This window comes from Malaya genurostris, chromosome 3 (genome assembly GCF_030247185.1).
Source record: "Malaya genurostris strain Urasoe2022 chromosome 3, Malgen_1.1, whole genome shotgun sequence".
In the NCBI taxonomy this organism is placed as follows: domain Eukaryota; kingdom Metazoa; phylum Arthropoda; class Insecta; order Diptera; family Culicidae; genus Malaya; species Malaya genurostris.
Genome location: NC_080572.1, coordinates 194,171,373 through 194,182,302, shown reverse-complemented (window position 1 = coordinate 194,182,302; position 10,930 = coordinate 194,171,373).

The window sequence follows — 10,930 nt, the reverse complement described above, 5'->3', positions numbered from 1 at the left end:
GTATTCAATATTTTCTATGCGACGTTTATGCCAAAGGAAAGAAAATTGGAAAGCAGATAGGGCATATTGGGCGCGTGAAAAAAACTTGGAACGGGAAAAATCAAATTTTCATTGGTTTTCCTTTACTAATCGTCTGCTACAAAGTTTTGGAATCAATCTACGAACTTCACAAAATTCGAGTGTGTAAAATTTGTTGAGATTCGTTGAAAAACAGCTGAGCTATGACAGCTCAAAGTTACCGTTCCAACTTTTTTTGAGGCTTGGTATTTGGAGTGTTAATATAACATCTGGCGTACCACAGGGCTCTCATCTAGGGCCTATTCTTTTCAAATGGTATACCATATATTTCCTTAGGTTCCGGTATAATTGGTTAGTAGAAGCGAACATGACCGTTAACGATTTTTCGTTACTAACAATTCATATTTCGGCAATGTTGAGTGGAATGGGCAAATTAAAATGTATTGTCGTCAAAATAGCTGCCTCACTTCAAAATCCACTGACTGGAACAAGAGCTTTTATCGAAAACTAACATTAAGGGATGCACTCTTTGAAAAATTGAATCAATTTAAATTTCTCAATCGATAGATGTTTAAACGGATCAGAGTCATTTCACCGAAAGTCATTTCGCCGAAAGTCATTTCGCCGAAAGTCATTTCGCCGAAAGTCATTTCACTGAAAGCCATTTCGCCGAAAGCCGTTTCGCCGAATGCCATAATTGAATAATTTTTGTTGGTTTATTCATGATCCTCAGAATGGAATTATAACTTGTTAACTTTATTAGTGTAGCTTTAGAAACCCAGCTTTGAGTAGACCGGGCAAATGAGGCGGTTAGAGGTTTGTATGCAAGAGGCCGCCGCTTCCGACGGCGGGTCGGCGACCAACTCAGCTGGTGTCGCCTTGGCGGCTTTGTGCCGTCGAGCCATCTTGGCTTCGGTTATGTGGCTGTGCCACATGCGGAGATATAAAAGCATATTTTTGACCCTAAAAAAATGGCGAAACAACTTTCGGTGAAATGACCCGCTCCCGTTGAAATGAAGAACATGTTAACAAAGTTTCATAGTCAAACATCCAAAACTTTTGAAGATAAACTTTTTCGAATCTAGGGGAAAGTATTATAAAGCGTCCCTGCTGACCTAAACGCCGCTCTTCTTTTTTTAAGTATTCATGACTTCTCTAAACAAAAGTTTTATCACTAACACTATATTTTCGTAAGATCTTTCTGCTATGCAAGTTTGGCAGTTGTCTTTTGCTGGAAAATATGAAAAAAACTGAAAATGTCATTAGCCAGCTTTTCGATGTAAGGTTTTGCTTCGACTAAACAAGCATTTTAACCGTGTAAAAAGTCTAATGGTCGGTTTGCTACTTAGTAAATAACTTTTAGCAGTGGTAATGTCTTTATTTACAGTATAGAAAACAAGAGAAACAAAGTCATTTCTTTGATATACAAATTTTCTCATAACAGTCACTTTACGGACAATATGCCCCACTCTCGATTCAACAGTATGCTTCGGGTTAAAATACAATTTTGAAGACTTATAACGATTATTAGAACTAAATGTAGCGCTGGGAGCCTAAAAAATGTTGGTTTCCAATTGTAATTAATTGATTATGCAATTAATTTCTAATGAAAGTAATATCTTCTTTATCTGCTTTTCTTCTATATCGACATTTCAAGGGGCATATTGCACCATTGTTGTGGGGCGTAATGTCTCTTGTTGTGAGTCATGTTCCTCAAGCGTATTGCAAAGAAATACCTACATTCTTGAAGAAAATATATCAGTACATTTAGAAATATCTCAATGTTTTCTTAAGGGGGGCGTATTAGAACACTTTACCCTACACGTGCCATTCCATTTTGTTGAAGCTTTCAAACTTTGAACGGATTTTCACAAAATCTCTCCCGATTAAAAAGAAACTACTGAGCCAATCGGTACGAATCCTGTTTTATTTTGTTATACCTTATGATCAAAAAAGAACCGGAATTTTCATTTTAAAATTCCCGCGCTTGTCCAATCGATAAACCTTTATTCTCTCAACGTTGGCAACACTTTTATACACATTCTGTCAAATTTTGACGCATATCGTACGATTAGTTTTTGTGTGGGGTCTATACAAAGAAGTTGAAAAATTTTCGTGTGGCGATTTTTATAATGGATGAAAATTTAGAACAACGGCTCGCCTCCATTATAAAAATCGCCACACGAAAATTTTTCAACTTCTTTGTATAGACCCCACACAAAAACTAATCGTACGATATGCGTCAAAATTTGACAGAATGTGTATAAAAGTGTTGCCAATGTTGAGAGAATAAAAGTTTACCGATTGGAAAAGCGCGGGAATTTTAAAATGAAAGTTCCGGTTCTTTTTTGATCATAAGGTATGTTGATTGGATAAATGCGTGAACCTTTAATATGGATAAAATCTGTTAGGTTTATTATTTTGAATAAAAACTACAGGAAAATCCTAATTTTTTTTGTATATTTGTTTATATGGTTATATGTTGCTAAATATTTCACATTATTATAGTATTTGGGGCTACATGTTTCGTGATCAAATCGATTAATCATTTCGATGTATTAGAGCTCAATTTCGGACGATATCGTGTGGAAGATGGCTTTTTAAGAATCAGCCTCGAAAGTACGCTAAATTAAATTTCTGTAATTTGAAAACATGTTTCTCGTAACGCTCATTTTCTGACTTTTCCGTTTTTCTGTACAGTAGAATAAAGAAAATTAAGCATTTTGCATTGCAAGTTACACAGTACGAAAAAATCTTCTGAATTCAAATCTTAAAAGATGCACATAAATGGACCGTCGTATTTCACACAAATTTACGTCCAAGAACATGTAAAATTGTGTGATTTGTAAATTACATCGCTTGAAATTGAATTAAATAGGAAACAAAAGATCGATAGCAATAGCGCGACTTGAACTGAGAAAGATTAGAAAGCACGCCAGTTAATCGAATGAGCCACAGAAGCACATATTTGCTTGATGAATAAATGATACGTACGTAAAAATCCATACAGCGGCATTTGGTTGCCGAGTGCAAATTAAACTCGGAGCCTGTAAAATTCTGAACGAATGGAATATTGCGTCATTTAAAAAGTTGAGTAGTTTGGAATTGTATCGTTCGCAGAATTATGTCATCTGTAAAATTCATAATTTGTTGAATTGTTGTTCATGATATGTTCACTACTCTGTTCCTAATTTTATCTCAACGGATTTTTGGTCCTTGTTTCAACCTATTCTTTAGCAATTGCGACAGCAATCAAAACAAATATTGCATTGTAAAAATTGACGAAAAAATTGAATTCTCATTTATATGAGACATCATTCTCAACAAGATAATTTTTTCAAAAAGTTTACTGATAGAAGAAAGTAAGCTAATTGCTCGATAACTTGATGTTTCTGCTGGGTTTTTATCGGGTTTGTGGATAGGAATTACTTTAGCGTTTTTCCATCTTTTTGGGAAGTAAGCTAATGAAAAACACTTGTTGAAATTTTTAACCAGGAGTTTCAAGGCAACATCAGGAACATTTTTATTAACAATATTAATGATTCCATCATTACCAGGAGCCTTCATGTTTTTAGGTTTCCTAACAATTGACTTAATTTCATCTAAATTCGTCTCAATAATGTCATCTTGTAACAATACTTGAGTTGAAATATGATCATATTTCAGTGAGACTTCATTTTCAATAGGACTCACAACGTTCAAATTAAAATTGTGGACACTCGAACTGCTGAGCAAGTTTTTAAGCTTTTTCGCCATTTGTTAAAAGTATTTGATTTCCTTCCTTGAGAGCAGGTACTGGTTTCTGAGGATTATAAGAACCTTAGAAAGTTTCCAGAAAGTTTTAGAATATGGTTTAATTTGTTCAACTTCTTTAGCTAAATTTTCATTTCGCAAAAGAGTACATCTATGTTTAATTTCTTTTTGTAAATCCTTAACTATATTTTTCATAGCAGGATCACGAGAACGTTGATATTGTCGTCGACGAACATTCTTCAACCGAATGAGCAGTTGAAGATTGTCATCGATGATAGGAGAATTTAATTTAGTTTGAGCTTTGGGAACTGAAAGATTTCTAGCTTCGATAATATAATGATTCAAATTATCAATTGCTGTGTCGATGTCCGCAGAATTTTCTAAAATAGTTTCATGATCCACATGATTTTCAATGTGAGATCTGTAATCCAACCAATTAGCTCTATGATAGTTGAAAATAGAACTAATTGGATTAATTATAGCTTCGTTGGAAAGTCTGAATGTTACTGGAAGATGATCTGAGTCACAGTCAGCATGTGTAATCGGTTCACTACAAATGTGAATTTGATCTGTTAGAACCAGATCAATTGTAGAGGGATTTTTCACGGAAGAGAAGCGAATCGAATTACTGCGATAAAGAACTGTAAAGTAACCAGCAGAGAGTTGATTATGAAGTATTTTTCCATTACGGTTATTTTGCCTACAGTTACACTAGACATGCTTTGCATTTAAATTACCTATTACGTTAATTATATCGTAAACTAGCTGAGTTACCCGGCGTTGCTCGGAAATGTTTCGGGAAGGTAAGGGCGCAAAAACATTCTCGAAATTATCCTGTCCAGTGAAACTCTGATTGTAGTGACACAACATAGACGGCAACCCGATCGCACAATATTCCATCTCAGATGTCACAATAATCATAATTTTTAGTGAGCTTACTACAGCTCTCCTCCATGATAACCCTTATAACCACTTCTGAGTAGTGTAGAAAGTATCAATGCTCTTCAACAATTATCGATTCCCCCCTTTGGTACATGTTTCAAACTTGGTTAACAATAGCAATACTATCTACCTTCAAATTCTCTCCCCTCTATTGCTTTACAAAAAATAGGAGATGAAAATTGATTTTCAAACCCCCTTCTTCTAGTCTAAGCCCCTCTCCTTCTTGTTTGTCGACATAGAGAATAAATTTTACAATAAACATCGCTCTTTAAAGGCACTTGCTATAAATTCCACCCTTTTGTTCACTTTGGCAATGAATATCTCCTGAAGAAAACTTGAAGAATATTCTTATGATCACCTTTAAATCGCAAAACCAAGTTTGTGATAGTTTTCTGAGTTTTTATGGAACAATGCAGATACATACAAACAATTTGTCGTCCAGCTTCTTTATTAGAGATACTTGTTACCCTTACTTACTTACTTCACGCTTATGAATATCCTTACGACCATCTATTAGTTGTAATAAATATTTCTGCCTGTCGGAACATGTCCATTTTCACAAATTCGAAACATTTCGTCTCGAATTCCCCCTGTTAGCAAACACTTACTACATCCCCCTTTAAATATCCTTATAGCAGCCTATGAATAGCATTGATAACTTGAGCTTAGTACGGTCTTTTGAGTTGGTCCACACCCCACATGTGAAGGACACTTCTTATACACTCTCCCCCCTCTCCGGAATTCTGCCGTTACAAACACTACACTCCCTTTTTTAGAGGCACCTTACCTTTATAAACATATCTAAGTTGTGCAAAAAGTATCTATGGTCATAAAAAAGTATCGATTCTCGCCATATTAGATAAAATAGTTATGGTGCTCTCCTATTAAGGACACTTGCTACGCTTTTCCCTCTGAAAATTACCCTTATTTTTTATAAAATTTTTTTTATTCAGGCCAATTTGCGTACAAGCTTTACGTGGCCGAATGAGCCATGTTTTTATTAGATAAAATAATTTTTTTACCGTTGGATCTCGTTGTCACCCTTTTTCTAGGGGGAGAGGAGCTTCCATTTTTATCTTGCGATGAGTGAGGGGCACTTTGTTCGTGGCTCGTCTCGTCCTCCATTGCCGCATCGGTGGTATCGTTGTTGGTTTCCGTTTTTTCTTCGTTTTCCTTGTAATTCGCATTCTTGGGTTGGTTGTTAGTTGCTGTAGACGCGCCTTGTTGTGCATTAATTGCAGTTGTTGGTGGGTTTGATGGTACAACAGGAGTACTGCGCTCACTAGTTTCCGTTGTTGGGCGGTTGACCTTTTTTTTGTTTAAAGATGTCCTTTTTGCAGTTTCAGTGCAAGGTTTGCCGTAGTGTGCAGGTTGTTCACAAAACTGACATGTAACCAGTTGATTTTCATACGTAATCAGCGTTTTACACGGATGTATCCCGTCTTGATCACAAATGATGTAAGATGGAATTGCTTTACGTAGTTGCATACGTGCTACTCGCACGCCATTCCGGATACCCGGAAAAAAATTCCGCCATACTTCCCTTTCGATGGAAAGAACTTCACCGTACTGCGACATACATTCCCGAACATACCCCTCGCTGGTCTGCGGGGGAAGGTCATGCACGCGTACTTCTATGGCATTATCCACCATGTACACAGGGATTTTATATTTAACATTGTCATGATCAATACTGTGCACCCCGTTATTAACCGAAGCAAATGCAATTGCATCTTTTTCACGTTTGAACATAATGTACACACAGTTAGACGCCTTGTTGAATTGAATCTCACTTACATCAGTAACGTTTAGATGCATTCGTTCCTTAAGCAAGATTTCAATTTCGGTTGCTGCTGGTCTAACTTTGCAGCGCTTGAAATCAATACAAATTGAATTTGGCCTTGTAGGCCAAGTTTCAGGCTTTGTTAAATCGTATTTGCCCATTTCGTACACTCTATTGTTCACTACACTGTATTGTCTTTGTTTCTATCGTCTCGACCGTAAGCAATTGTCGACTGTGTCTGATGAGATGCCAGCACGAACTGATAAATTACCCTTATGTTCATCTTTGAAGAGCAAGAAGTATCTGTGCGAAGTTTGGTGGCAATCGGTTCGGTAGTTTCGGAGTTTTGTCCTTATATACATTATACTCCCCATTTTAGAGATCCTTGCTACATCAACCCACTTATAATCATATCTTAGGTATACAAAATCTATGGTCTTCATAAAGTATCGATTCTCGTCAAATTAGTTTTTTTCTGAGCCCCCTGTTAAGGTCACTTGCTACGCTCCTTCTCCCATAAAAATACCCTTATGATCATCTCTGAAGAGCATGAAGTATCTGTGCCTTTTTGGATCCGTTCAGTATCTTCGGAGTTTTTTCCATTACAAACACTACACCTCCCCCCCCTCCCCTTTTTACAGGCACTTGCTACATCCACCCCCATGTAGAAATATCTTAGGTATCCATAATGTTTCTATGGTCTTCAAAAAGTATCGATTCTCAGCAAATTATGTATATTTTTTTCATGATCCCCCCATGTTAATGACACTTGCTACGTCCCCTTCCCTATATAAATACGCTTATGACCTTTTTTGATAAGCAGTAAGTACATGTGCCAAGTTTGATAGCAATCCGCTCAGTAGTTCCGGAGTTATGCCATTACAAATATTACACCCCCCTTCTTAAAGGCACTTGCTACATCCACCCCCCATATAATCATATCTAATATATGCGAACTGTTTCTATGGTCTTGAAAAGTATCGATTCTTGTCAAATTAGACAAATTTTTCACTCCCTCCATATAACTATACTCCCTAAACCATCTCTGAAATGTAAGAAGTACCTGTGCCAAGTTTGGTGGCAATCCGTTCAGTAGTTCCGAAGTTATCGCGTTACAAACATACAAACTTACATCCATTTTTTTATATGTATAGATAGAAGATAGATTATATGACGGTTAGACTAGCCAAGTAACCAGAGGGGGGCGAGGGGCCCTGGCCACTCCCGAAATCAGAAACAGAAACGAAAAAAAAGTTTGAAAAATATTATGGGGCTGTTAATCCTGTAGATTACACCGTGAGATAAAGGTTTTGAAAGTTACGTGATGGTCAAAGCTCCATTGCCGATGAAGCACGCAGCGGCTACGAAGCAAAACAGAGTCAGAACCACATAAAATGGAAGATGATACCAGGCTTGTACCGACAATAATAAAAATACATAAAATTGTACTGGACGACCGGAAAGAGAAAGTGCCCGAGTAGGATTCTACATATGAGAAAGATATTCTGCCGCTGGATCCCGCACATACTTATTTAGGGCTAGAAAGACGAACGCAAGCTCTCTTCGAGAACATGTTTGGCTGAATCCATTATTATACGTCAGAGAACAGAATGATTAGCCGACAATAGATTGAAGTTAGCACGAGTGCTTCGAAGGGTGTCTCAATGGGACGGAAAGATTATAATGTCGGTTTTCTGAGCCCCTTCCGGAACGAAATCCTGAGTTAGACATTTTAAACATTCATCACCCAGTATTTACGGAACTGGGAAATGGATCCGAATAAAATTCAATGGGATACACGATATGTAATTGAATAATTTCGGTCGGTCAAAGTGAGTGTGGTTATAAACTGAAACATTATCTTTTGCGTTTCATCTTCGACTCATCAGTTGAAACAGCAGATGTAAAGTTCACTCTATTTAAGTGACGCCATTTAGAATATTGCACCAAACAGGTAATCAGGTTTAAAAGGTCAGAATTCAGTTCGTATCGAGCACGCGTATTGATCGGATCGTTCGCTCTCTCGATCCCGCCGTGAGTGTGAGTCTTTAAATCATTCCATCGGTAATCAGTATCTTTTTTCTGTGAAAAACACAGACTGTCGCGCGTAAATAACGGTAGTGCATCCGTTCCGTCTATTCAGCGTGTTTAAAGCGAAAAATTCGTCGTAATAGTCCGGTGGTGCTCCGGGCCGCCATAGCCATTCGGCTCCGGGGCACAGGCTCAGCCATCCGGCACAGCCATTGATAATAGAAAACCGCATGGACGGTGACCTGAACAAAGGGTCAAATAAATAACCAGTTAGCTGTTGTAGTGAAACCGCATAGTCGGCATAGTGGAAGCAGTGATAGCGATAGTAAAGTGTTACTCTGCCGAACGGACGGCTATTGTGAATAATAGTGCTTCATACAGCCGAACGGACGGCCATCTTGTTTAAAGCCGCACAGACGGTATTAATCGTTTAGTGACCTCTTTTCTGTTTACAAGCAGCGCGGAATAGCCACGCCGGCTGGATCAGCACGGTAATTGCAGAGCCTACCGGCAAGCATCGCCTGCATCTCGGACAGCAACGTGAGCTCCCCTTTTATTATCAATTCTTTTGTTATCACACCATATTATAACGTAATTACACATAAAACCTCCCCCGAAACACTAACACCCTCCACGCCTTAATCCCCCCCCCCCCACCCCGCAAATGACGGGACCAGAGCCCCCGGACGGGGCGATAGCCTCCGGGTCGAAGACTAGAACCACTCTACGCAACACCACCGTTGAATTTCCCCCCCTCGCGCCTAGTAGCCGCCTCCCGCAGTTCCTGAACTCGGGGGATGAAATCGATAGGCAGACTCTCGTCTTGCGTGCTGTTAGTCAGGAAGGAGCGGCCGAGGCGCGTCTGCCCCCCAATCCTTTCATCATAGCCAAATCCGTGCAGGGAATTCTGGGTTTCGACCCACTCAAAACGATCGAGGCCACCAAAGAGGCCCGCGGTACACGTTATGTGATTCGTACATCCTCGCGAAAAACCCTAGAAGCCCTGCTCGGATTGAAAGAGCTGATAAAGGGTTGAAGTCGTCCCCCACCCCACCCTCAATATTGTCCAGGGAGTGATCCGCGACCTGGACACTATTAACTGGAGTGAAGACGCCCTCTTGGATGAACTCCGCGAGCAAGATGTCTGTGCTGTTCGTCTGATCACCAAGAGGAAGGACGGGGTCGTTTCCAACACCCCCCTCATCGTCCTCTCATTCACTGGGCCTGTCCGCCCTCTACACGTCAAAATCGGTCTGATCCGTACTGCCACACGACCATACTATCCATCTCCCATGATATGCTACAAGTGCGGGAGGTTCGGACACGGCAGTCGATTCTGCCCTAACCAAACCACATGCCTATCCTGTGGCTCATCACACGAAAACACTGAAGGAACGCCGTGCCCGAATCCCCCAAAATGCGTGAACTGCGGCGGCGACCACTCCGCCTGCAATCACAAATGCCCGAGATGGATAGAAGAAGAGGCGATTGTGAAGCTGAAAACCGACAGGGGACTTTCCTTCCCGGAAGCCCGTGCTTTGATGAGACAAAATAAACCCGACTCCACATACGCCAACAAACTACAAAATCGTTTGAACCCAGGAAGCGATGAGAAGGACCGGACGATCGCGCTTCTCAAAGCCGAGATCCTCTCCCTTCGCGCCCAAAAACAAGTCGAGTCCACAGATTCAGAAATAGCACAACTCCGTAAGGCGCTTGAGGAGGCGAATAAGCAAATGGCGGAGATGCGACAACAGATTCAGTCGCTGTTAAAAAACGAGCAAAATAACATCATCACACAGAAGGAAACTCCCCTGCCGGCCCAAATCACCAAAACAGTCGCCACTCGAAACCCAAATCAGCAGCAAAAAAAGGCAACTCTACCATCAAACAATAACCAAACACAACACAACAACACAACACAATCCAATATCAAATCTTTCCCCACCCCTAGCACTCGACCAACAAGAAAAGGCAGATCTCTCGAACGGGTTGACTTCGGATCAACCGAAGAGGGAGACAAGAAAAAAAAGAAGAAGAAGAACAGCAAATCTCCGACCATTAGCGTAAATCTCTCTACCCAGGATCAAGACATGACAGAACTCCCAGACCTCCCTACCTCTCCAAATTCTTCCACCATTGACATATCCAGCCGTGAACCATCCCCAACCAGATCAACTGCATCTATGACAATAGACCAGTCCGATCAACACCTTTGAAACAACACACATTTAACAGTCTAGCGCTCATCTCTCATACGGGGACTGACCCCCTCAGAACATCACACACGATATAAACGTAAACTTCAAGGGGACGAGAGGCGGCGAGTCGACCCGGGCACTGTCCGGTCGAATCACGGCGCCTCCCGCCCACCCTAACAACTTATCCATTACTCAAAACACA